The sequence below is a fragment of the Tinamus guttatus genome, unplaced genomic scaffold (assembly GCF_059628265.1).
Source record: "Tinamus guttatus ecotype Peru unplaced genomic scaffold, ASM5962826v1 Tinamus_guttatus_pri_ptg000172l, whole genome shotgun sequence".
NCBI classification, from domain to species: Eukaryota; Metazoa; Chordata; class Aves; order Tinamiformes; family Tinamidae; genus Tinamus; species Tinamus guttatus.
Genome location: NW_028288706.1, coordinates 3,010,200 through 3,037,097, shown reverse-complemented (window position 1 = coordinate 3,037,097; position 26,898 = coordinate 3,010,200). Strand labels below are relative to the sequence as shown.

The following is a 26,898-nucleotide window of genomic DNA, read 5'->3' as shown; positions in this document are numbered from 1 at the left end:
CCTGCAGAGCAGATCGGAGTGACCTCGCAGGTGTGTTTGCTGCGGCGCTCCCAGGGCTGCTCACGCTGCGGAGTTGCTGCTTGGCCCAGAGAAATAGTGACCAGACCGATTCCTGAGTTGTTTACTGGTCACGTATTGGTGTTTCTGCGATAAAACTGCTTCTCAAAAACAAACAAATATATATATATATATATATATATATATATATATATAACTTGATTCATTGTCTCCTGTGTCTCATGGCAGAACTTTAATGAGACGTGACCTGCCTGTTTAGCCATATGTTCAATGCTTGCTGCAACACATGTTCAGTCACACTTTATGATATCACTCTCGTTTGTCTTCTCTTAACAGCCCCCCAAAAAGGTGAGATGCGGCTCACATACATCAAGAGCTGTATTCCAGTAAAATTACTTTCAAGAACATCTGTCATCTGTCTGTTGAAGGAAACCGCTCTCAGGTCACTTTGCCAACATCGATGATGGGAGAAAAGAAATAAAACCAATTCCAGCTATTATCTTGTCATTGACAATTCCAATCTTGTTAACTTTTTCTCTTCTCGGCTTATATATTTTCTTCATCCTCAAAATCCTCTTTGAATAATGTTCCAAAAAGATTGTGGAAGTCTGAAGTCTAAATTCTGAAGGATGGGAGAGAGTTTTCTAAGCTTATTGTAAATATTTATTTGCAGGATTTTTCTTAATCCTCTATTGGAAATGGAAGAAAACGCCTAAGGATAGGCACAGAGAGGGCATGCACTGAACTGAAGGACCTTTGCGTTCTTGTTCTTGCGCTGCAGTACATCTCATGTACGTTATAGCTGACATACAAACACAGCCAAGGGCTTCCACGGGGTTTCTTTCTTGGATTAGGACTGAAGGGGCATCTGTCCCATTCCATACAAACCTAGAAAGGTGGAAAGAAGTTAGAGGAGAAAACTACGTGCTTTGTTAAATGTAGTGTTGAGGTGAGCAGCTGAAAAAGTTGAGAAGAAAAGTTATTCTCTAAAAAAGAATAGTAATGAAAATGTGCTTGTTTGGATATTATTGGGCAGGACAGTTTCAGTGAAAAGGTTGCTGACTCGCAGGTGTATATTTCAGAGTCCTGGAGTATCATACATCCCTTTTATTTATTTTCTTTTTTCCTGCTTTCTTTTCTGCTCCTTTTCCCACTTCTCCCTCCTTCCCCTCTCCTCCTCTTTTCTTTAGCGAGGCATTTCACGTGTGCTAACTACTACAATGACATTAAATGAACCTTCCGATGTCATGTTCCGTGGAACAGCTTTCTGTCAAGAAACTTCCCATTTGTTTCTCTATGGTGATGCATTGACTAGAGGTATATAACAGCAATTATTAAGTTACTATTTCAGAATGGCAATATGTATCCCTTTAGTCGTTGCTGGAGAATAGGAGCTGTGTAGACATCCTTGGTCAGGCATCCCAAGTTGACAGCTTTTTAAATGCTCAAAAACATTAAAGGTGGTGAAAAAGACCATTTAATATATTGACAGTGGTATCATTGTATCTGTGTTTTCCTCATTATTCATATATTTTCATATATGTAGAATGGGAAGTTCTAAAGTGAGTGCAGCTTCCAGGAGTAACAAAAAAAAAGCCATTTTAAGGGTGTTTTCTGTCACTCATGTACAGCTTCTAGCAAAGTGTTGAACTTGCAGCTTCCCTGAGCAAGCAACATATGAACATACAACATAGAGGGGTTGTCATTTGAGAAAGACGGGAATTCTACAGCTAAATGGTGATTTCTCTTGGTGAAATTGCTGTGTTCTTAAATAGTAGGTAAAATGTCAGGGACACAGCAGGAGAGAATGTTATACCTCGTTCCAAGCGTGGGTAAGAGCAATAAGCTACAGCAGGCAGGACAAGCTACAAAGAAACCACCAGCTTTATAGTGCATCCAGATGCATCCTCCTGTACTGATTACCTGGACATGTTAGAGACTGAGGGGAAGAGGCAGGAGGAAACAGGGAGAGGAGCAGGGAGAAGATCACTGTGTGATTTTGGGTGAAGGAAGGTGTTTAAAAATGTAATAAGCAAAGTCAAGGACTGCCAAAAAAATGGGAAAGATCTGTTCCGTCTAGAGAATAAAGAGCTTTTGGTATTCTCGAGGTGTTGAGGTGAATGAATGTTATAGGCATTTGAAATACTGTAAATAATGATGGGACTGTGTCTCTCAGCTAGAATTCAGGTAACCCTTGCTGCCTAAGGCATGGTGAAAGCCCTTAATCAGGGTTTGCCATGGAGAGGGATGCACCTTTTCCCCTTCAGGTGCCTTGGGTGGACATCCCACTGTGTATTCTGCTCAGGGAAAGGAATATCTGGCAACACCAGAAATCTGGCAATACCTCCGCAGAGGATTGAATAGAGCGTTCACCCGGAGAGGTATGGACATGTTTTGCAAAAACCTACAGCAAAGGAGCTCCCTGGGTTGCTGGTCTTTAGCAACTGTGCACAGAATCCTGTGCGTGTGTCTTCACTCACTTGCTCTTCCAGGCTTCACAGAAGATGTGAACAACAGTCAGCTCATTAATTTCATGTGTGTTATTTGACCCTTAATATTAAATTAATATGTTTTACTGCTATTAATTAAACATTAGCTTGAGAAATGTCATTATTTTAAATAGAAACACTCCATCTCTGTCTGTTATACAGTGATAAGTATACTTTTATAGATCATAGTTCTTCTGATTACAGAGTTTTCAGAAATATCTCGGAATACGCTCATACGCCCAGCCTGGGTAAAGTGCAGCTTTCCCGGATTAGGAGCTCAGCCGGGGGCAGTATTTTTCCTAACGTGACTCTGCTGGTATCTCTGCATGGTCACCCACTCTGTGCAGGTCTCAGCATGGTGCAGTGATGTTCAGAATGATGCCTTTTTAGCAGTCTCATTGTATTGAATTATATTTCATTTGATATTTTTTCTTTAGTATGCGTGGGCTAAGAATGTGTTAATGATATTTAATAAAAATGTAAAGCTGTGAGGATCTGCTAATACTGAAGAGCCTGGAATTTTATTCTGATCTGCTGGACTATCCGTCTCTTCCTTGGTAAAAGAAGTGAATTAATGTTAGTAATACCAAGCAAAGGTCATACTTCTAGGGACTAACAAGAATTTCAACGGCTGAGCATGGATTTATCAGCAACTTTGCAACAGCAACTTTGAAAGAAGAAGATCTGGCTGTGATTGGCCATGAGATGGCTATAAGGCAATAAGGAGATAAAGCTGTGTAAAAGAGAAATATACTTTTAGGCTATACAGATGAGTTATTAAAATAGAAAAAGATGCAAGACATCAGAGAGTCCTTGGTTGGAATGGTCAACCTGTTTGCATGTTTGATTGGAAGAGAGAGGCCCTGGAAGATGAGTTGGAGCAGGATTTGTGAGAGAATGAGGAGATTCAGCTTCCGAGTCTGACGTTGGAGGTGCAAGATGGAAGTTAGATTTTTTTTTACATTCATTCTGCAATGCACGTTTTTAGTCTTTTGCCTTCAAGGAAAATGAGTTCAGGTCTAGTAAATGGCGAGAGACCCCATGAGTCAAATGGGGTGAGCAGGGGGGACACTGTGAGGGGGCACTGGCAGTTGGACATTGTCAAGACAAGTGGAGGGACCCTGGAGAATGAAGGTGTTGACTGTCAGTAAGCAGGAAACAACCGCTAAGAGTAAAGAATCCTTATGATGAGCCGTAACAAAAATTGTTGCAAGCTGTTTGTAAAATAAATGACACTGAAATAGGAAGGCAGCGTCTGCTTGTGTGAGAGACGAGAGATGAAATTCTTGAACAGTCTTAAAGAAAAATCATTCTAGTGATTACAGGTATGCAATTCAAATGGAGCTGAATCAGTGTTTGGATCAGGTTAAATTAAATAACTGTGACAGCAGGCACCTTGTTGTGATGGGACAGGAGTTCATTTCCATTCCTAAATTCCTTTGAAATCCATTTTTGATGAATCTGTGGATGTTTTCCGTTGAGCAGCTGCTTTGCATTCGAATTTCCTTCTTGGCTGAGCACCCTTTCTGGGTCACGTTCAATAAGCTGCGTGCTCTCTTTTCCTGCCCAGGAACTGCATCCCGCAAGTTGTCCTTGTCACTCCGTCCCTACTCCCAGAAAGGAGTGGTGTGATTGAAAACTGTTTATTAGCACCAGTGTAAATATATGCATATATATATATATTTTGTGTACTTAGAATTACAGCTAAGTTAGAACTACAGTTTGTATTTCTAAAGACAGTAAGAGCTTTCTCAACATAGCAGAGTTGTGATAATTTCATGACGTGAAATTTTTGCGAAGGCTGCTGTTGGTCTTGGCTAAGCCTCAGCTCATCACAGGATAACGATGACCAGCTCATTAATTTCATGTGTGTTGTTTGGTGCATAATAATAAATTATATTTGTGCATTTTATAAGTGCTTATGCCCTGAACTTAATATCAATAGCAATTATTCAACTTGAACTGCATTTTGTTCTGTTGTTACTGCCATAAACTGAGTTTATGGTAGCAGGGGACTTGGTTTCTCTGTAGCTCGAGCCACCTGACTGTAATTGGGTGCAATTTAAGTCCCTGACTTAAAGAGGGAAATGGTTGCTGCAAAGTCGGGGTTGTTTGGCAGGTGTGTTTAAACAAGGTGCAGCGTTGGCTGCTCTAAGTCAGAATTAAATAGTAGCCAAGTGGTATTTCACTAAAGAAGCTAAGTGTTGAATGGTCCCGGGAAGTCAAAATATAAACTCTTTTTTTTTTTTTTTTTCCAATTCTGTTTTAGGGTGTTTCTTCAATCAGGACTAGTACCATACTTCCTTCCTTCCTTTATTTATTTATTAACCTGTTTTGCCTTCTTATGAACATGAAAGATATACAGTTACACCACAGGTTCCCTTCACTTTCAGCCATTCAAACCACACTACAGATGTCAGTTACCTCAAAAGTTAATTAATGCATTATTGCTGTGCTGAATCAACACTAATGCTTCTTTTCTTTTGCATAATTTGCAGGTTTTGACAGCACTGGCTGCCAGCAGAGCTGAGGTAGGAAATTCTGTCTCATATTGGTGCTATGTTTATGTATTTTTTAAAAAACAAGTCAAACTGGATTTTTAATGTCTGTCTATTTTGATATGGGGCATACCTTTTTATGGATTTTGACTGAAGAACGAATTAAGTGACCTAGGTTTGGCAATTGTGCTGCTCTGGTGATTAATGAACCAATTTGGGGAGTTCCTTTATTGCCAAATTAATGGTTAAGCCGATAAGGTCCATCTAGGGAAGCTTTGTCTTCAGGTAGGCCCTTCTGAAGGCTTCCACGGCACTGAGAGGTCGGTAAGAGCGTCCCACCACTTGAGACTCGTAATGTGTGATGTGAGCTGCTGGAATGACAGGACTCTACTGGCTAATTTTTGCTATGTTCTGCAAAAGCATTGCGTGTACATTGCCCGCATTGGGTGCTTTGTGTTGCTATCATTTAAACTGATCTGTTTGCATTCATATTTAATCTGTCAGTTTTTCTACTTATGGGTCCAACTGAATTCTCTACTGCTCTACTCCCTGAAGCCAAGTTGTGCTAGATAGGATGTGTGGGGTGCTCGGTATCCTAAATTTGAATTAAAACCAGTACTGACGTCTATAATTTATTACGGTAGCTACTAATATTTTTGAAAGAATACATCAATTCGGAAAGTGCATAGAGCAGCTAAGGAGGTTCTGTTATAAAAAGATCAAAGATTGAATTTCAATGGGAGGGAATTTCTAGCAAAATGCTTTGTGGTCCATGACCTAATGAAAATGCTTTTCTTACTGCCTATGCCCATGCTACAGAATCAGTGTTTTATTGATCTTTGTTTTAGATGCGAAACACACATTCGCAGAAATGTTGACATGTCAGACTGAATTTTTGGGTACATGATCTGGAAGCCCCCACAAATTTGCATTTCCAAGGGGTATTTTTGCTCTCTCTGCCTGGTGTCCATGAGACACCTGTAACAGGCTGGGATGCAAGTTGTGAGAACCTGGTTGAATAAAATAATCACTGAAACATATTTAGCAGCCATAGAACAGGTACATGTTTGTGTTCAGGTGCTTGTTCTCCAGTAATCTATTTAGTGAGTATTTGATATGGTGTCAATGTTCTTAATGGTATCTTGGAGAGGAAAATGTTACTGTTGTTTATTTGGGGAGTAGATGGTTGCTTTAAATAAAAAAATAAATAGGAATGCTTTGCGACCATTGATTTCAGTGTGGCGCTGCACTCGTCTCGTTTCAGCTTGCTGTTGAGTAACAGCCCCTGTGCTTTTAATAACTGATGGATATTTTTATTCTGTGCACAGTTACTGACTCATTTAGATGTAATGTCAATTGGAAGCTCAGAGTGTTTCTATATGCAACTGTTCTCAGACTCGCAGCAGGGAATTTGTGATGTTCTCCAAAGCTAATGTTTAACTATAACAAAATGTCTAGGTGACTCCAAGTGCTGTAGTCAGATAAATTTTTAATATGAACCTTTGGTAAATTAAATTGCATTATTAAAGAGAATAGATAAACTGTGGTGGTTACTTTAAAGAAGAAGGACATGAGTTTGCTTGCATACTGTAGAAGAATGACATAATTTAATTTGTTTTTATGTAGATTAAAACTGTCACATTCAGTGCTTAATCCTGCTGGTCCGATTCAACTGCATACTTGATTCATCTGAGGGTGTCTCAGGGGTAGGATTTAGGCCTCATTTTTTATTGCTTTAAATGTCTGTTGTTTTTATATTGATAGAGTCAGATGATGAATAATCACATTTGGTTTCATGTTCTGTCTGTATTTTTGGGTGACTAGGTTTGTCAGTCTGTTGATAAAGATCAGTCTGTTGATAAGATCCTCATAAAGGATGTTTTCTCATTTATTTGCAAATTATTCCCATAGAATATGATTTTTTTTCTTTTCTGTGTATAGAATTCCAGAAATGCTATAAGTTTGGGTTGCTCAGTTGTATTAATTTGTTAGTCAGCACTTTCATCATTAGAAAGCCTTAACAGAGTTAACATATTTAGTTGTTTGAAAATACTTTATCAGATGTCTGTTCTGTGATTTAACTCGTGGACCGGCGGAGTTACTAGGCTGTGACTGTAAAATTGATCACTGAGCGCTGTTCCCCCTTCATGAAGTATTCAGAAGAAATGCCAAAGCTTGTTCTTGTTCCAGAAAGTCCTTTTATTTTGTTGAAAAGCATAATTAAGTGCTTTCCTGGTTCAGGTAAATAGTGTTGTTTTTATATAGTCCTAATGAATTCAGTGGAATAACTCACAAGAATAATAACTGAAAAGAGTCTGCTGAGTTTGGTGTTGAAAGTTGGAGTTAGAGACAGTTTTCAACTTGGAGAAAATGACACCTGTGACATAATGGCAAAAATCCCAAGATTTCTCCCTGTGAGCTTCTTAGTGGAACTTAGTGGACTGTGTACAGTGTTGGTATAAATTATTGAGAATGATGAGCCTTAAATATCTGTACGGATGACACACAGCGACATTTCCTGAAGCTTGAGGACAGTCATCTACTTTGCCTGTTTTTTATTTTACTTTAAACTCCTTGTTCTTCTGCTAAGGAAAAGACAGTAGCTGTTTTGGCTTTCCTTGTGGTATGTCTTACCTCTGAGCTGCACAGTTCTTCACTACTGGGTAGTCATTGTGTCACGAGATCTCAAGTCTGCTTAGAAAAAATAGAAAAAAAAAAAGAGCAGAAATGTTTGGTTTTAAATTTTGTTTTCTAAAATCTCTTACTAGAAATACTTGCTTGTTCTTGCACTGTTGATCCAAATAGCCTTGAAATTTGTTTATTCCTCTTGTTCTTCCTAGTTGACGTAGCTGTGTTCCCTTACTGAATTTTGTATGAAGTCTGAACAAAAATATAGCATGTTTCTGTTCCTATTAAATATTTCAGAACGATGCAAACAAGAGTTTTTCCAAAGGCTGGTTGCCGCATACCAACTGCAGAGAAACAACCACATCTAGAAAAAGCTGTCAAGTAATCCAGAGACCTTTCTGCTATATTTTAACACAAAGGGGCAACAAATAGTGACAGAGTGAACACTGCAGGCAGTGAAGCCTTCCATGTAGAAATGCCAAATCTGCCCACATTGTGGCTTTTAGTGTTCTAGCCTTGTAAATATTCAAGTTACAAGAATCTTTTTTTTAAAAAAAGAATACCTTGTGCGTTTTTATCACAAATGACTAAGCTGTCTTGCACAATAAAACAGTTAATAGAGCATGATAATGTCATTACAAAACAGGCCTCAGAATAGATTAAAATACAGCTATATACTATGCAAATTGCTACAATATATGTAACACTTGCCAATTAAATTTCCACATAATTCACTAGTACAGCACACTTTAAGGAATGCCTTTTTTCAAGTGTGCAAATTTTGATTAATAAGTGTCAAATAATACGACACTCCCATCCTGTGTTATGTCTGAATATGTGATGATGCATATAATCAAAGTATGCCTCATTTGAGGAAGAACTTCTTTCCTGTGAGGGTGACAGAGTCCTGGAACAGGCTGCCCAGAGAGGCTGTGGAGTCTCCTTCTCTGGAGATCTTCCAAACCCGCCTGGATGCCACCCTGTGCCACGTGCTCTGGGTGTCCCTGCTGGAGCAGGGGGGTTGGACTAGATGACCTCTAGAGGTCCCTTTCAACCTCAACCAGTCTGTGATTCTGTGATTCTGTGATTTGGCCAACTATATGACTTTTCCATTTCCGTTCCACTTTTTCTATTTTTGTATATCTAATCTTTGTGCAATTATGTTTTTATATTTAGTGAATTGAAAAATGCACACTTCTAATGTATTCAAAGTAGGAGCACAATTGAATATAGTTATCTTGATCATTAATGGATAAAGCCATAGCAAGGAGAAGTTTGGGGTGACATTTAGAGGGGATGAGGTGGTTTATTTTGAAGAAAAAATAACATGCTCTGCAGTGTCTTTTTAGGACTTCAATTAACTTGAAATGTGGATGCTGATTTGTGGCTTTTGAGGTATTTGTACTCATTCACAAGGAGGGTCCCATCAGGTCTTGTGGGCCTGTCAGTGGCCTGAGTTTGTGTGCTTACTCACAACCATGAACATCTGCACTTTTTGCACAACACTAGTCCTTTCTGCAAGGGTTTCTTGCCCTTTGGATGGATTAAATAATCTAATTCTCCGTAGAGGGAATGTGCCAGTTTTCCTGATCTCTCTGGCTGCGCTGGTCACTCATGGGTTATGCTTTTATCTCGTAGTTCTGCCTCCAGATTTGCATGCCGTGGTCCCTGCAGCTGTGCTCTGAGCATTTCCCGATGTTGAACCCAACAGTGACAGCTGAGGATGTTCTGGTCAGTAGCTTTGAGAATCAGTGACTTACTAGCACAGAATTATCTCAATGTCCTTTTTCCAGAAATCAAAACCCGAGTTCATATTTTCCTCATATGTTCATGTTAGTTTATACACAAAGGCTTTAAGATGGCTCTTTGCTTTTGTGCTGAAGAATCTGTTCTAATTCAGCACTGCTCTCTCTAAATCTCCAAGTTTTCCAGCATTTAGAAAAGGTGCAGGGCTTGTGTTGCTTGTCGTTTCTTAAAATTCTTACATAGTTAATTGTGTGCTGCTTGGGTATTTGAAGTCTTGATCCCCTGTTGTGGGAGCAGTAGATTTAAGCCTTTCCTGAAAGCCTTGAAGTTACCAGTGCAAAGCTGGAGTGACATTGGAAAATAATCCCATCGGTGCCCTGGGGAAAGCACCGTTTTGCTTTCCGCCTCTGAAACAAAAGTTGCTCCCACAAGGAGCCCGCAGAGGTGCTTAGACTTCCTTTTCCCTCCCTGCCCTTGGAGTGAATGATAGGGTGAAGTTCAAGGCCGTCTTCTTGTGAGAAGTTAGGGGTTATGGCTAAATTGAAATACAAGTTGAGTCTAATTGTGCATTAACTCTGGCTGCTTTTATGTGATTAATGTCAAGGCCACCTTTTTTTTTACCCTCGTAAAGAAAGGGCTGCCAATATGTCTCAATAAAACAGGGAATCAACATCAGCTCAAAGCCAACGAGGTTATTAAATCAGAGTGTCAGGAAGGCCTCAGAATAGCGAGCAGAAGGGGATGGCCCCAAGGGCCGCACAGCAGCGGCCCATGAGGAGGCAGCGGCCGAGCGCGGTCGCTCGCAGCGCCACACGGTTCCCGCCAAAGGGAGCTGCTCCGCTTCGAGCAGGGAGGCAGTGAAACAGCGCAGGTAACACGGATCACAATCCTTGGGAGAAAATGTGGGCCCATTAATATTGCTCTGCTTATTGTTGTGATAGAGATTGCCACGGGCTCTGTTCCTACTAGTCTTGGAGCTCTTTCTGCTAGTGTATGAGAAATTTTTAAGGTCTTGTTTGTTCTTTTCTACGGGAGAGCTATCAAAGGAAACTTGCTTCAGGGAAACATGAATACTTGGTTGGATGCTCTAAGAGTGTATTGCTAGTAATATGCATGTAGATAAAAAAACACTACTCATTTTTCTCTAGCTTCTCTGTGCTTCTTCCACCTCCAAAGGACAGTCTTTGGACAGTCAAACACTTAGACTGCCATCACTCCAGTGCAAGTCCATGCTCAGGATACAAGATATTGCCATTTTTATTTTCAGAGTGTTTTTCAGAATGAAAACTTCCTTGCGTGCTTGGTGAATACTTCACATCAGCTGGGATATCTGAGTGAGCCTGTGCCTTGTTCTTCTTGACCCGCTGTACGTTCCCCATTTCAGATGAGCAGTGCAGGAAGGCACCGAGTGATCATTCTTGATGAGTGATGAAGAATTTGCTGTTAGCACTGCTTTAATGTACATATCTTCTTAATTCCTTTAGAGCAAGGAGATGCTTGCATCTTCTTAAGGGGTAGTAGCAATTCGTATTGATATTTACTTATAAGTAAATATCAAAAAACCAACAAAAAATCTGTTTCGCTTAAGTAATTTCCACTGTAAAGTATTTCAAAAGCACATGAACAGAGCAAGGGGCTGAACTCCCACTGGAAGGCATCAGTGGTTAGTTCAGTGTCACTTTTAAATCCTACTGAGCACCAACCTGTGTCCTTAGATGCCTAATAAACTCTCACTTGTTAATGGCACTTGCAGCCACTACACGAGTTGCTGTAGCAATTGCCTTGACAAGTTAATATGGACCTTACAAATGTGGCTGGAAAGAGGTTCGGAGCCGTCCATGCCTGGTAGGTGACCTCTGCATGGATCTGAGTGCCTGCTCCTCTAAACTCCTGCAATACCTACCTTCGTTAGCACCTGCTAAATTCCCCTTCCCCTGCTTTTAGCAAAGGCTGATTGCTAAGTATCTTCAGAGGCTTAACAGCATTAGTTACAAATATTTGTACAAAACCTGTACAGAGGGGGTAGGAGGGAATTACAGAATCCCTTTACCCACTTTGTAAATTAAGTGTGAATTTATGGGACCATATTCCTTCAATATGAAACCCTGTATGGTAATTTTAAGGTTTGCGATATGAGAGAGAAAGTCTTGCTGAAGCTGCTACTGTAAAGTCTTAATGTTCTGTGTAAAATATGAGAGCTATAGTGAAATATGAGCCTAGAGAGCCACTCTTTTGATCTTGAGTAGTCAAAAGGTTGGCATGTCTAATGCTATGGAAATAAATGATGTCAAAACTGTAGGAAATAATTTATGGTTTGGGGACTACTTTACTGATAGAAGTAGAAGCTTGTAACATGAAGTAGTTCAGCATAAGAAAATGAATAAAAATTATCAACTTTAATAAAAGAGATCTTGCGATGCACCTACCATTCAGACATATTTGGATGGCTAGTAATTTACCAACATACGTTAAAATAACTTTTTAAGTGATTACAAAAAGCGTGTTACAAAAGATGTAATTGGAAGCCTGTACTTCATGTCCCTTTAAATAAGTACGAGACATTAGTTCCTTGACCTGGCTTGGCAGGGACTTGGTCATGTGGGTTGTCTTCACTCACATCTGTAATTGCAGTGTCCTGGCTCTTGTAAGCCCTTGCACAGGAGTGCTGCTCTTTTATTTTCAGTTGTCACAGTATAAACTGCGAGTGTCCTCGAATGCTTCGTGCTGCTTTGAGGAAACATTGCCCAACAAGCCCATTAATGGTTGTTGATGGTAGTTGTTATGGTCATTCTCGTGCCATGTAGACTTCTCTAGTATTCCCAGCTCTTCTAGCTAGAGGAGCCCAGAATTCATAACCTACATTAGCTTCAAACTAGTATTTTTGTTTGTTCGTATTTAACATATATATATATATTAAAAAAAAAAAAAAAAAAAAAACCTTGGACTAAGAGGCCTGGCTTACCTCAGTGTCCTTCGAAGATGTACATTCTTCCCTACAGTCTCTATCATTGGTACCGGTCTTTTAATTGTTTTCTTAGATTTATTTTATTTTCAGGGCCTTTATCTTTGAGTTCTGTAAAGCTTTGATTTTTTCATTGCTCAGGTTCAGTTTGGTCCCCTGGTTTGGGGCCCCAAAGCTGGTTGGAGAACATAGAGTGACGTAAGGTTGTCTTTTTGTTTGGACTGGTATTTCATGGCATTTTGGAAAGTGTGCTTTAAAAAAAAAAAGTGTTCTTATGCAGATCTGTGCAACTTCTGACAAGAGCGGTTAGATAAATATGGATGAGATAGATGAGTAACTCTTAATCGGAGACTTTTTTGCAAATGATTGGCAGAAGAGAAAAAGGGAGGCATTTGGATGACCTGTTGCTTCCCCCCTCATCTATGGATGGAAAAAATGAGCAGAATCCATTTGGGCTGAGCTCTTGCATAGACTTCTACAGATAGCTAGATTTAATAAAATAATGGCTACTGTGAGCCATCTGGCATGTCTTTTGTATATATAAGTATATGTATGAGGTGTGTACATATGCATCTATATATGTATTTAGAACAGATCTGTGCCTATGAGAATATGGCTCCAGAATATGTCTCAGCAATGTGCATCAGTGATTTGTTGGCAGAAGTGAGTATAAACTTGTATCACTAAAGAATTACTATTGACTTGAAAGTGCACTCTCCTTATTGTATCTTGTTTTTAGCTTACTTCTGCATCTCCTTTCTAAATGTCGTGAGGTGTCACTGCCTGTAGGAGAATCTGAAAATATTTTGATAAGAATTTTAAAGTTGCTTGATTAATCACTCCCTTTTCAATCATCTTGTTGTGAATTCCAAGAGTATCAAGCTGTCAGAACTGTAGATGTGTCATATTGATCCTGGTGATTAAATCAACAAAAGGAAACTTGATTTCTGAGGCAAAACTTAATATTCTTAAAGCTAGAATGTCTCCTAAATATTTATAGGCTGCAAAAGTTGATCAAGTGCCTTTGTTCTGTGATTATTACAGTAAAGGGTGACATTTAGCTCAGATTCTCGTCATATTAATGTGATGTGGTAATATATAAATTCAAGTGTACGTGTTTTCAATCATATGACTGCACAGAGGTAACTTTTTCTATCTGGACAAGGCAAGAAGATAAATAGGCAAAAATGCATATGTGTTTGAGTGATAAAGTTAGTTTAATGATTCTAGGGGAAAAAAATTCCTGTGGTACGTACAGTACTGACTCGATTAAACAGGACAGAATCATGCAGTTCAATTAATGTGCAAATATGTGTGCACTGAACTTTCATTCCATTTATCACATGGACATGGAAATAGGGTCATTTTTTATCTCTGTATTATGTATATGACATCTTAGTTTGCTTCTTATGTGTTGCCATGGGAGAAATAGCAGTGTGGTACACCACGGGCAAAAGGAATGGGAGATAAATTCCTCAGCTGTCACAAACATCTTTGAGCAGATCTTTGTTTGAAGATAAACCTCTTCCTTCTGCAAGGATTAACATTAAGAAGGTTTCTGTGTGCTCTTCCTGTTAAAATAGTATGCATCTTTCGGCCATATGCTGTGAAAAATCATTGGCAACAATGATTTACTGTCATATTTATAAAGTGTATATTTATCAAAGAAAGTGTAATCCATAGAAAAACCCAAAAGGGAGTTTTAATAGAAAATACATTAGTATTCCTCATTAGTTATTTAAAAGAGAAGGCTGCCCGTTTCGATGGTTTCTGCCATCTATAAACTGGGGCCTGCGCTCCTGGTGCGTGCTGCATCACCCTGGTCATCCTGGGCAGTCGTCGGAGCAGACGCGTTTTGCGACGGCCCTTCCCTCGGCTGGGACCCTGCAGGCAGTTCGAAGGCTCCTGTGTTGGCTCCTTGCTGGCTGCAGCCTCTGGGAATGGAGAGAAAAGCATCAGTAACCGATCCACCCATTTTGCCAAAGATCTGGAAGAAGTAGCAGAGCAGTCCCTAAAATCTGCCCCTTCTCTCAATTAGTTATTTGAAGAGAGGGTGTCAAGGGTTGGTCAGCCAGTTTATGCACTGAAAAAAATCTACACTGGAAATTCAGTTATTGGAAGGTGTAGCAGATTAGGGTTTTTTTCTTCTTTTTCTATTACAAAATACACTTTTCTTCTTCTCTCTGTATCCCTATAGTAGAGGCAAGAGGACAGTGTTACTGTCTCGTTCCCACCTCTGTCGAGGTGAGGAGCTGGAGGGATGAACATTTGCCCTGGACTGCTGTTCTTAGAGCCCGATCAGCTGCTGGGGGGAGAAACTCCTGCCAGTCTTAAACAGGGGGGTTAGAAAATATGTCAATAGTCTAAGGGGAGGCATTTGTCATGACCTGGAGGAGAGTGGAAAAGCTGAGCAAATACGGGGGAAAATCCATCCCTTTCTCCTCGTCACCACTGGTAACTTTGACGATGAGTCAACAAGGAGCAGACAAGGAATTTCCTCTTTCTTCTGTTCCCTTCAATCTTGGTTGCCATGTGCTCTAGGTAACCCTGCGTGACCAGGGAGGCTGGACTAAGTGACGTCCAGAGGTGCTTTCCAACCTCAAACATTCTGTGATCCTGTGTGTTCGGGGATGGCGGAGTTCTGATATTCCTGTTGTAAATGTGGCACCAGAGTGCTTCAGGTGCAGGGCAGGGTCTGCATCCCTCGTCTCACGGGAGGGCAAACGGCAGAGCGCGGCCCTGGGCAGATACTGTCTACCTGAGGCACTATTCTTCCTCAGCACATCCGTATTTCTTTGCCATTGAAGCAGGAGTCCCATTTAAGGTTTAATAGAGATTTTCCAATTATTTGTAGTCTAAAAGTAGTTTTTTCATAGCAAAAGATGATTTTTTTTTTTGAAGAGTGATTAAAGTTGATTTGCTAGCCAAAGGATACCTTCGGTTTGATTGTGAGCTTTTAATTTGAATTACTAGGCTAAAGTTTTGATAATCATATTGACAAGGTTTCCATTACAGAACTGGCAAACAACAGCTGGTTTGAAAATTACCGTTTCTTGCTGTATTTAATTTTCTCTTTCCTTCGTGTCCTTTGTCCCAGACGAACAGGGAGGGTGTAGCAGTCAGTGGCATTCAAATAATCTCCAAAGCAGCCAGAGAAGCTCAGTGAGCTCGGTCTCTTAAACTCAGTTACTTTTCTGCAGGCTCGAGATTCAGACTTCAGGCATAACAGCAGCATTTCTTTCCTGTCCTGAATTCAGTGAACATTTTGGCTAAGTATCCCCTAACCGAACAGCTCTTCACAAACCGCATGATTTTTTGAAAAATAAAAACACAGCTTTGTTTAAGCTGCAGATGATTTATTCTACCAAATAGCAGAACGGTATCTGTAGGCAAACACAGACAACTACATGTTGTAAGGCCAATCCGGGAGGAAATATCTGTGATATTTAATGAACTATGACTACAACACTACGGACCTGATGTTACAGAAGAGTGCTCTAAATCAAGACATAGTACGTATGTCATTTACGAAGCCCATTTTCTACACAGTGTGTTGTGTTCACTAGTTTAGCTTGTCTTGCATTGACTTAACCCAAGAAGCCAACTGCGCACTGTTTGTAGGTTAGTTTTGAAGCCTACATTTCCAAAGAGAATCACAGTATTAGAGTAAAGCTTACAATAATATTAACAGAAAAGCAAACCAAACAGGCCATCATGTCTCTGTTAAACTTAGCAAAAAAAAAAAAAAAAAAAAAGCCATAAACTTTAAAATACAAAATTAAAGAAGACCTATAGACTCATCAGCCAGTCTTACCCAGCTGTTCTCCTAGAAAATAGTAGGCACTTTCACTTTAGCTTATGGATGGCAAAACTATAGCTACAAAATTCTCTGATCTCTTAAACAGTCTCTATATTGTGCTTTCCTTCCTGCTCTTAACCCCACCATCTTTTCATTGTCAGTCTCAACTTTCCCAAGTTTTTCTTCACCTCTAACAGCCTGTGTTAGCATGTGCAGTATTGGCTGAGCACTGACATCTGTCACTGTTGTGCAGAATCCCTTTTATTGATGAAAATGAAATTGTACCGTTCCAAATATAATCATGGTATAGCAAGTGAAAAAAAAGTGATATGCAGTGGAAAGAGGAAATAGAGTCACTGTATTTTAAGTGGAAGTGCAAGTCCCAAAGGGGATGTTTGGCCTGTCTCCTTAGAATAGCAATTAGAAATGGTAATCGTTGGTCAGATTCCTCTTTCTACTACATAGTAGTTAGAGATTTAGGAAGTATTTTTTTTCACAGATTATATTTCTATTATTTCGTTACAATAGAAATAAAAATAGAAAACATGATAATATAGTCAACTGTGTAAACAATTCAAAGTGGAAAGTTATTGAAATACTTCCTAAGGGTTCCAGCACTGCTGTTTTAGTATAATTAGTTTGCAAGTCAATTAATATCCGAACAAACATCTAACAATTCCTTCTCGTTGGTTTGGCATACGCTCATCCTGCTCTTTCTCCGGCTGTCAGCGTTCAGTTGTTGTGGCCTGTTGCCGCAGGTAGCCCAGACTCTGCTCTCGCCGACGGTGCGCGGGACCAGGAGGACCTCGTGAGGGGCAGCTCAGCTCCCTCGCTCCGTTCTGTAACTTGTGGATGCAGCTTTTCCGTGCAGCTTAACACTGGCGTTAACCTCTTAGTCCCAGCTGAATGGTAATAACACAAATGGGCTTTTAAGGAAGATAAAATTACATAGGTTTGTATGAAATATGACTCTGTAGTTGAAAAATCAAGCAACAGGTGATGAAAATGGCTCTAATTGTTCCCAAACCACCCCAGCAATGATAGTAAGTTTATCTTCAGAAACGTAGGAAGTTTTTTTTTTTTTTTTTTTTTTTTTTAAAGTGACCTGATATTTGAATTGAATTATGTGTGTCCATTTAATTAATGGTAATACAATCCATGAGACATTTCTGACCTTTTCTCCTAAGTGAGTTCCACATTTAACAGAGCTGCCCACATGCCCTTTTTTTGTTGTTTGGCCCCAGTATCCTACATTAGAATATGCTCAGCTGCCAAAAACAAAACAACAGCTATTGGTAGGAAAGGTTGATTTGGATAAAATTTCCGTTACTAAAACAAGTTGTGGAGTAGCCAAAGCACAACATTTTTCACTCAGTCGAAAATAAACCCAAATCGCTTGTCCCATTTATGAAATGTTGTAAAGACATATGATTGCACCCTGATTAAAAGTAACTAAAAGCATCTTTATTTCAATCCTTATCTCATGAATTTAGGAGAATGTTCTATTTAAAATGAATTAAGATGAAAAATGACTATCTCTTGAATACTTTCTTAATGAACAAGAATTTTTTTCTGTACCTTCCTAGTGTTTAAAAACAAAGAACCTTGAAACTATAAAACAAAAATTGCAAACCAAAAGAGACGAGACAAAAAGCCCCTAGCAACTTCATTGTCATCTTCCCCATAACTGCTTTTGAACATTGGATTTTCATGGAAAGGTAACCATTTACTTTCTACATGAGTTGCTGTGATAAGAATTTATTACAGGACCTCAGGGAAATGTTGTTACATCTATTAAAAAAAAAGTTACCATTAATTTTGTGGAATTAGAACATCAATTTAATTTGGCCTCCTTTAATTGATGTTAGGTAGCTTGGGAACTGATGTCCTCACTTTGTAAATGCACTTAATCACGTCTTGCTGCAAAACCTTGAACATAATTTTTCCAATCAGAGCTGACAGTTCTAGGGTTAAAGCTCAAAGCTAATAAATTCACATGGACTAGATACTGTACTGGTGTCATTCTTCAAAAATATTTATACTGCAAAGCAAGTCTGAATAATTTTAATTAGATAATCCCACTAACCGGTCTCTCTCTAAATAAATTTTATTTGCTCATGTTAGCACTGTAATTCAATTTGATAGTGCTTTTCTTCATGGGAAAATATTCCTCAGCTTGTAAGGTTGTCAACTGGCATACTGCAGAACGTGGTTAAATGTCCGGGCAGGGAGCCTGGCGATAAGTGCCACCGTGGTCATTATTTCTGATGGCAAAAGGCAAGTGGCTTTGGCAGCACCTGGACAAAGACACTGTCACGTTAGAGCTGGGCAGGTGACAAAAGCAAATGTCAACAGGCCCAGGTTAATGATAGCGCTTTAAATGAAAATAGTGAAGTGTGAAAATAATTACTTTAAAAATTAGCCTGCTTATTCTCATTTGAAGAATAAAATTAGATTTGGGAGTGTTTACAGAAGCATCTTAACACCTTCCTCCTGCTGGAAAATCTCTGCTGCCATCAAAGCTTTCCCTGGAGATCATGGCCCAGCTGAGAAAAAGGGAGATGTTGGGAGAGGAAGAAATAAGAACTTTAGAAGTCATTTTGCCACAGAATACCACTTTTCCTTACAGTTATTTACCTTCCTCACCTTCCTCTTATTACTCAGGCTTACATATTCCCAGTAGAAATAATGTGATTTTTTCATGTAGTACATGGGCAAGATGCCAACAATCCTCCCATATGCAGCTCCATCGCTGTGTTGAGTGTGGGGCTTCTGTGGTGGGCTCTCTGTGGGATTCCTCCGTGCAGGAAAAAGGCAGGGGAAAACGGCAATCTTTTCAGTAATCGTGGCTGTCCAGGTGCTCTTTTTAGTGTGTTTTCCACGCTCAGCGCGTCAGGACGCCGTATTTGCAGAAGCAAGGCCGTGACTTTGAACCCCATTCCCACGCGATGGCAATGGGCAGGGATCACGCTACTTCCCGGGGCAAAACGCCAAGATCAATTCTTCACTTAGTTCTTGCAGAAAATGAAAAAGTCCTGACTGCAGTGATCGGAGACAGATGTTACCATTTTAGAGGTTTATAAGGTAGCCAGGTAGGAAGCGATCTGTGGCGCAGAGGTGGGTTTGTAATTGCACGTTTACTTTCAGAATTGTTTTCTTGGTCAAAGAATGCGTGTTTTAAAATGTTTTAATGAAAAAATATTTTTCTGCCTTCAAAAAAGGAAAGCAAGTGGTTTCAGACTTGCAACTGAGAATGAACAACCTTATACCCTAAGAGACTGTAACTTTTCTCAGGTACATCTGTAATTAACCTCTTTTTGTTAATAAGTATAAATAGATCAAAAAAAAAAAGAAAGAGGGAGATGTTTTGTCTTATTATTTAATAATTAAATAATTTTGCCTCGCACTGTTGGATTTTAATTAAGAGTCTTGGCCTATACTGAGCACTGTGAAATTCAACACTCTTGTATTTTCCCAAATCACTTTGCACACATGAAGTCTGACTCTCCTTTCCACACATCCACGATTGCAAATAAGCTGTTCTGATTAGCGCGGAAGAGTTTGAACTCTGAGGAATGAAACAGATGATGTTTCAAATGCAGAAATATTTCCCTCTCGAGGAGAAGGATTAGGGAATGACTTTAATCTGAGCCCTATCGGTCCCAAGCAGGCAGGGGAGAGCTGATGGATTGAGGGCAAACGTGCAGCTTTCTCTAAGTAAGTTTTCCAGCACTGCTGGTCTTGGGAAATGTGGGGGATGCCAGGGAGCACCGCGGCAGGCGTGGGCTTCATGCACGCCTGAGCACGGTGCATATTTACGATTCCTGCAGTGGAACAGGCTCTGCGAGTGAGGGAGAGGAGGGACTTTCCCTGCGAGAGCTGCGTGCGCTGCCCCACCGCCTCATCCCAGCACGGGACCTGGCCTGAGCTTCCCTCTTCCCACGGGACATTCCCTGCTTTTGAGCAGGTGTCCAAAGAGGCTGACTAGTATCCAAGCAAAACGTACAGGTATAAACTTGTATATTCATTGAATATAATTTTGTTTTATAATCTATGCAATTCACATTTATCATATCTTAAAATGCATTTAAGTAAAATATAGATTCATATTTACAATAAAATGAGTTTACTGCGTTGTGTATTCCCTTGGCGATGGCTCTGGAATGCCCTGCGGTGCTGGGGTGTTTGCAGGTCCCGCTCACTCCGGTGGGTAGGTCGGTGTCCGCACGTGGCCGCGTCCAGCGCGGTGACGCCCGGAGCCGGCCGGGTCCCGGGGGCTGCTCGGGTGTCTCAGTCCCATGAGGAAGCCTGTAGTCTGTCCAGCAGTGCGAGTCAGGAGTGTGGACGTGAAGAACAGCAGAATCTCTAAATATGCAGGCTTGATTCAAAGTGCCTGCTAATGGAGCAGCCTTCGTGTCTTTGAAGAGGATGTAGATCTGTGAAGGAACAGAGTTCATTTGGGTCTATTCTGTATCAGATTCATGAAAGGGAACGAAGCCTGTGGGGAATAAAGCGCCTGGCATGATCAGATCTGAGAGTGACCTCATTCCTGGATGTGATAAGCCTCTATTGCTTAAGTTTTGGTACATCCTTAAGCATGTGTTCTGTCCAGGTATTTATTATTTTTGACCTATATATTATGAACTTGTTACATTCTTCTGTACTATGTGAGAAGTAAATATACCACTAATATTGGTACAGAGAGGTGTTATTTCATTCAAGGGCAGGGAGTTTTGCACTACCCTTAAGATTAAGACCATCATTCAGTCATTGTCCCACCTCAAGTAATTGCTTTTCTTTCCACTGTGTTCTTAGGGAAGGACTTTTTTTTTTTTTTTTTTTCTCTTTGCTGATCTTGTGCATCACTTAGATCTGGCAAAAATCACTATAAGCAAATTCGTATGTGGATCTGATTTGGTACAGAAGTATACAGAATTGCTACTGGTGTTTCATCACTGTAAAATCTGTCCTGGGGATTTTATTTAATTGGATTTGCAAGGTACACATTTCTCAGGACTGACAATCCTATTTTTATTTTAAATATTTATCTTTTGAGTCAGTAGCTTGCGCTGACCATTTCGGTGATGAAATTGAATTTGAGAACAGCGTGAGATCCTGTTGTTTACATTTGTATTTAACCTATGCCTGGTGGAAGGAAATCCATTAGTGAATATTCAGTTTCCAGTAGTTCATTTTGATTTTTTAGTCATGCACTAAGGCCACCTCTCCTAGTCCCAAAGCCAAATACTTATTGCTTTTTTAATCAGCTCTAACATTTGTAGGAAACTTAATAAGGGCCAGCTTTGGGCACATACAAGTAGGTAGTTTCGAAGGGTTGCAAACTGCTGGGGGCAGCAGAATCCCAGCTTTGGTGGAGCGGGGCCTCCTTGGATCCCAGCAGCAGCAGTGGCTCCTGCCTCGTCTGCTTCATCCCAAAGCAGCTCTCCAACTGGGGCCTCCTTGATGGGCTCTGCTGACCTTGTTGCCTGAACTAGGCCCTAATGCAGCTTGCAAAAATAACTGCTGCTTCTTTTCCAAGCAATGGAGAGCTTAATGATTGATTTAGCAAAAATGAGCTCTATGGTGTCCCCAAGAACTGAGTTTTCTGGAGGGCTCCTCTTGGCCAAGGGGGACAGCTTGGTTCTAAAGGGATTGAGGAAGTAGCTCACTAAGGGCTGGGAAAGAGAGCAGAAATGGTTCAACCTCCTGTGGAAGTGGTGCCTGAATGGTCGGGAGGGAATTAGCATAGAGCTCAGAGAAGTTAAATAAGCCAAACGGTTGTCATTTTCTTTTCTTTTTTTTTTTCCCCTCATCTTTGAAAATTTCCCTGGTCACGGCTGGGTGAGTCAGTGATTGAGAATATTTTTCCCTTCATTTGGTTGAAAACTCCAAGGGTCATAAATATTTCACCAGTATCTGTGGCAAGTTTCCTCTGCTGTGATTCATGGGCTTTTGGATGCTTCTTTGGAAAACGTTATTGTCTTTCTTTTCTGCAGGAAGCTTTCCCTTGCGAGTCCATGTCAGGATTGTGTTGCTCGGAGCTTACTTGTTTTCCTCTGTGGCTGAAATTTTCAGCTGCTCTATCAGGGAACTAAATCCTGCTGGTGTGGGGACAAAGCATTTAAAATGAAAACCAGTGTTCAGCCCGTGTGTAGACTGGAGCTGTTAGCATTAGGAAGCTATTGGGAGAAATGGCAATTGCTGTTACATTCACAAAAATTCGCAAGATTAAGCTAAGCAAGGTTTTTCAATACATATATTTTATGCACCAGGTAAAAAAGTCTTCCTTTCGGCCAAATATATATATATATATGTACTTGCACAGTCCTTTTTTCCAGGATGATTCAGGAATTAGGATTAATGTGTCTACCATAAAATAACTCTACCCTTTAGTATGCCAGCATAATAACATGTCCCCATGCCCCAACTAAGAACGTGGCAGGTTCTCGCATGCTGCGTGGGTGTAACCAAGTTGTTTTCCCCTGTTAAATGAGCTTTCCCCGTTGGGGTTGAAGCCTGCAGAGGCTGCACATGTCAGACTCATCGTGCTGAAGTCACTAATGGTTTGTTTGAGCCTTCAAGGAGCAGTGTTTTCATTCCGGGTATGCGTGTTACTGTGCAGCAACCGTGTCCAGAAACTGTTTAGGAAAGTGAAAAGACGATACAGATGGAACAAGTTAGCAGTTAATGCAATTGTTTTCCCAGCGGAAACAGTTGGGTGCCCGAGGAGATGCAATTCAAGCACGCAGTCGGCTGCCGGCGCGTTCCCGGGCAGGCTGCGTCGCCAGCCTTGCTGAGGATGTGGGATATTGGATTATATCCACCGTGAGTCACACAGGCTTCCTTCTGTAGACCCTCCTGGCTCATCAGGTGCTCTAAAAAAACAAAGCCAAACAAACTGTGATTATTCTGAACATAGGCTAATTTCTACACTCGGACCAGAAGCCAATTTTTGGTACCCACTATAACCTCCTCCACAGACCTACTTTAAAACAAACTTCAGGAGGTGGTTATTTCCTAAGTTCCTTGAAATGCCCAGCTCATACACATTTCCTGGTGAGAGAGTTGTTCCAAGGATGCTCATCAAAGCCAACTTAACAAGACCATCATTTATTTTAATATAGCAGAACTTTTCAGATTTTTTATTAAGTAGTACTTTCTGCTTTGCAATGCTGTATGGAGAAGGAACTTCCCCCCCATGTCACTGAACTCAAAGTCTGAAAATGTGGTTCTTTTCAGGAATATCTCAGTCTTCTTCGGTGAGGTAGAAACCGTTTAAGATTCAGTATTTTAGTTTTATACTGCGATGAGAAAATCTAAGGGATGCATGCATCTATCTGTCCTAAGTATTTGTAAAACCACAAGCTTCATAAGCTTTATATATTATCTCAGATATGGATGTAAGGGCTATCTAATTTTCTTCCCAAGCATTTGCTACTTTTGTTCTCCATAGAGCTACACAGGTCTGTTTATACTCACTTCTTTTTTTCTTCTCTGTGCTCTTTCATGTTTGTTTAGATACCTACCCCTATTTTAAATAGTTTTAAAGTCTCTGAAGTCTCTCTTGAATCCTTAATACTTGCCAGAAAAGTTGGGAATAGCACATAGGAAGTGAGGATGCTTCAGTTTAACAATTCTCACAGAAGTGGTTAAATATATGTATATTTCTATATAACATCAGTTCTGAGCAGGAGGTGCAGAGCTAAGGGTAAGGTTCTCATGCTTTTTCTTCATGTTACTTTGTCATTTCATTGATTGACTTCCGTTGCTATGGAAATATCAGAAATGCTATTTTAATGTAGAACAGCTAATTGTCCTACTACCATCATGGAAACAAAGAGCTTTTTCTTTCCTCTGAGATGATGCTTAAGTGGACGAGTGAATTTGAAAACCCGCAGAGTGAACCCAGCAGAGGAACACTGCGGAGCTGTCGCCAGGCACGGTGCATGTGCACTAGTGCCAGTGGTTTTGCTGGTCTAATATAGAGAGAGATTGGTGGACGTCAGGGCATTTGATCCTCGCAAAAAGGCAAGCCTTGTGTAGCCTCGTTTGCAGAATACGCCTTAAAGATGATCCTGGATTTGCAGTCACTGAACACCGTACAAGGAGAACGCCTGCACAGATCAAGCTCCTTTAAAGCTTGGAGCATCACCATGCTCCATCTTCTTGCAGAGCCCAGTAACCAACCCCAGCCCCTCTTTGCACGAGTGTAGCAACAGCAGGAACCTCCTGCTCTGCTGCAACTCGACGGAGCTGCGACTAAAGCTCCGTGGAGGGGACTTCAAAGAGGGCGTTCATATGGCTGACAAAATTTTCACTTGAGTTGATGTCCTTAGATGTCGGTTAGAGTCACTGGAGAGGGAAGGGTTCCTCGGTGGCACCTGGCGCTGGTTCTCAGTGCATTCAGTGGAGATGAGGTGACCAAAGCAAGCTCCCCCTTCTGCTCTGCCCCTTGGGTTGGGCCCAGGTTGGGAGGCCTGTCCTGGTTTTCTCCAGGAAAGGCCGAGGCAGCAGCCACAGCTTCCTCGTCGCCGGGAGCAGGTGGTTTCACGTGGACGGCGGCAGGACCTGCTGCTCGGCGGGGGGGGAGCTCGGGGCTCCTCCTGGCCCTGGCAAGGAGCACCCGGGGTGAGGAAGGAGAAATTACACTGTTGCAAACAGAGCTGTGGAGAAGGGACCTGCATGCTTGTTCTCCATCGGGAAATTCTTCACTTCCACATTCCTGGTGTTTACTCAGCTTGCCACAGCATTCAGGAGCCTGCAGGCCTTCAGGCCTGTAGCTCAACCCTATTCTGTGTTCACTTCTGTCATGGGGTGGCTCCCATTGTCCAAATTTAACCTATAAATACCTTGGGCTTTAGAGACCTACTTTTTTTTTCTACTGCAGATTGCTGAATTATTTAAAAAGTTATTTTGTAGAGAGCATCTTATCAGGAAGACTCTATGGATATCTTGTTCTAGTCGTACCTAATCTCAGATCTGTCTTTGACGTGCAGATTTTGTTACGTGCCTGCACAAGGTCATTCCTGCGAGCCCGTCCTACGCTCTCCATGCAGGCAGGAAGCTGCTGGGTGTGTGTGTCATTTGGAGTCCTTTCACATAGCACAGGACAAGGCTGCTCTGAAGATACATATGAACTGTCCTGTTTTAATACTAATGCAATATCTTTAGGAGATTCACATTATTTTTAGCCATTTCAAGAACACCTGGAAATTGCTTTTCCTCTACCTTGAAATCTAAAATACAGAGCTAGCACAAAAGAGAGGGATAAGAGTTTATAATATTACTTTTTTTGGGTGCAGCGATTAGTTTTTCTTCTGCAATAAAAAATAAAGCCATTCAATAAAATACTCGCTAGTCTATCTTTCCCAAATAAGAAGAACTACCTCCCATTTCAGATTTCATTTTTTTTCATGTTTCCCTCACTCCTGGCCTCTTAGCTTTAAGGTTAAGGCTATTTTTCATTGTAGACTGTCTATAGATTGTCACAAGGTGGCAGAGTTTAAGAATATTACGGTGCAATTAGCTATTTTGTCATGTTTATGTAAATCCTAATGGTCCAGACCTAGCTTTACTCTGTACTGAGAAGAAGAATTCATAGAAATTAAGATATTAAGTGCACAAGGCTCTAGAACTTGCCCGTAATCAGTTAGCAGAAGTTTATCATGTAACTGATACTACAGTTGTCTACCCCACAAAATAACATGCTTTTTCTCCTTCCATGTTTCATATATTTAAATGCTTTGGAGATATTTTAAAGAAGTGGTTATTCAAACAAACAACAAAATGCAGAGAGCAGACTCCTCTCTTTTTAGCCGCTCAACGTGCAGGTTTGTGCAGATTATTCCGAAAGGCACAGGATGCTCCTAAATGGCCCTCCTAAGTGTATGGTCTAATCAGTCTCCAGTGCAGCAGCTGGCACAGCCAGAGCTGTAGGAGTTTATCAGTGAATCCTCTGCAGTAAACAAACACATGCTGTATTTTGCAGTGATGGTTTTAATGTTTGGAAATAAGTTTAGTTTCATAATGAAGGGATTTTTTTCATGTGTGTGTAGTCAACATGAATTATGTAAGGAGGTGGTAGAGTTATACCTGTTTCTCTTTTTCTTTTCCTTTTTTAATGGTAGCACGTGGCTGCATGAGCAGACAGAGGCTCCTCTTTTCAGAAAAGAAAGTTTAGTTTGAGAAATACACAGTTCGGTACTTGAGCATTTTCTCCCCTAGTTGTAAGCATTTTCAATTCTCCTTGGGGAACTCATGAGGGGGTCTCATATATTATGAATGTATGAATGGATTTTTTTTTTTAAGAAATACTTCAGTGTATCCTTTTGTTGAGCTCATGTGCTACTTATCCTCCTGTCGTCCTTCTATCTTCACTACATATTATTCTTTTACAAAGTCATACTTCCACAGCATCTATTTTTTCCCTCTTGTGGGACTCTTATAGCCTGCAGGAATAAAAGCAGAAGCGTATTGCCTCAGTATTGTGCTGGAGGAGGTTGCCTATTTTCCCTCACTACCTTGAACAAGCTTCTTATGTGAAAAATTGGAGGAAGGGAAAACAGTCTGCCTTTTATCTCTCTTATTTACTGGAGGAATATTCTCCTGAAGAGAGCCTTGGAGTATTTAAAACAACTAGTGAGAGAGTAATTACAGACCCAAGAAAATGCCATTGCCTCTTCTGGTGTGCCAGATTAAAATTTGCAGGAGTAATAAGGATGAGCTCTCTGAATTCATGATGTTATGGGACTAGCGAGG

The 26,898-nt window shown here is 40.6% G+C and overlaps 1 protein-coding gene across 9 annotated transcripts in view; it reads left to right on the top strand.

The window, feature by feature from the left end:
* Positions 1-26,898, top strand: part of RBFOX1 (RNA binding fox-1 homolog 1) — a 950,329-nt gene that overhangs the window by 135,447 nt on the left and 787,984 nt on the right. For all 9 annotated transcript variants that reach the window (XM_088523038.1, XM_088523037.1, XM_088523031.1 and 6 more), the window contains one exon: positions 5,006-5,038. The gene's annotated coding sequence lies outside the window, so the exon portion shown is untranslated. Of the gene's footprint in view, positions 1-5,005; positions 5,039-26,898 lie in introns of those variants that run through there.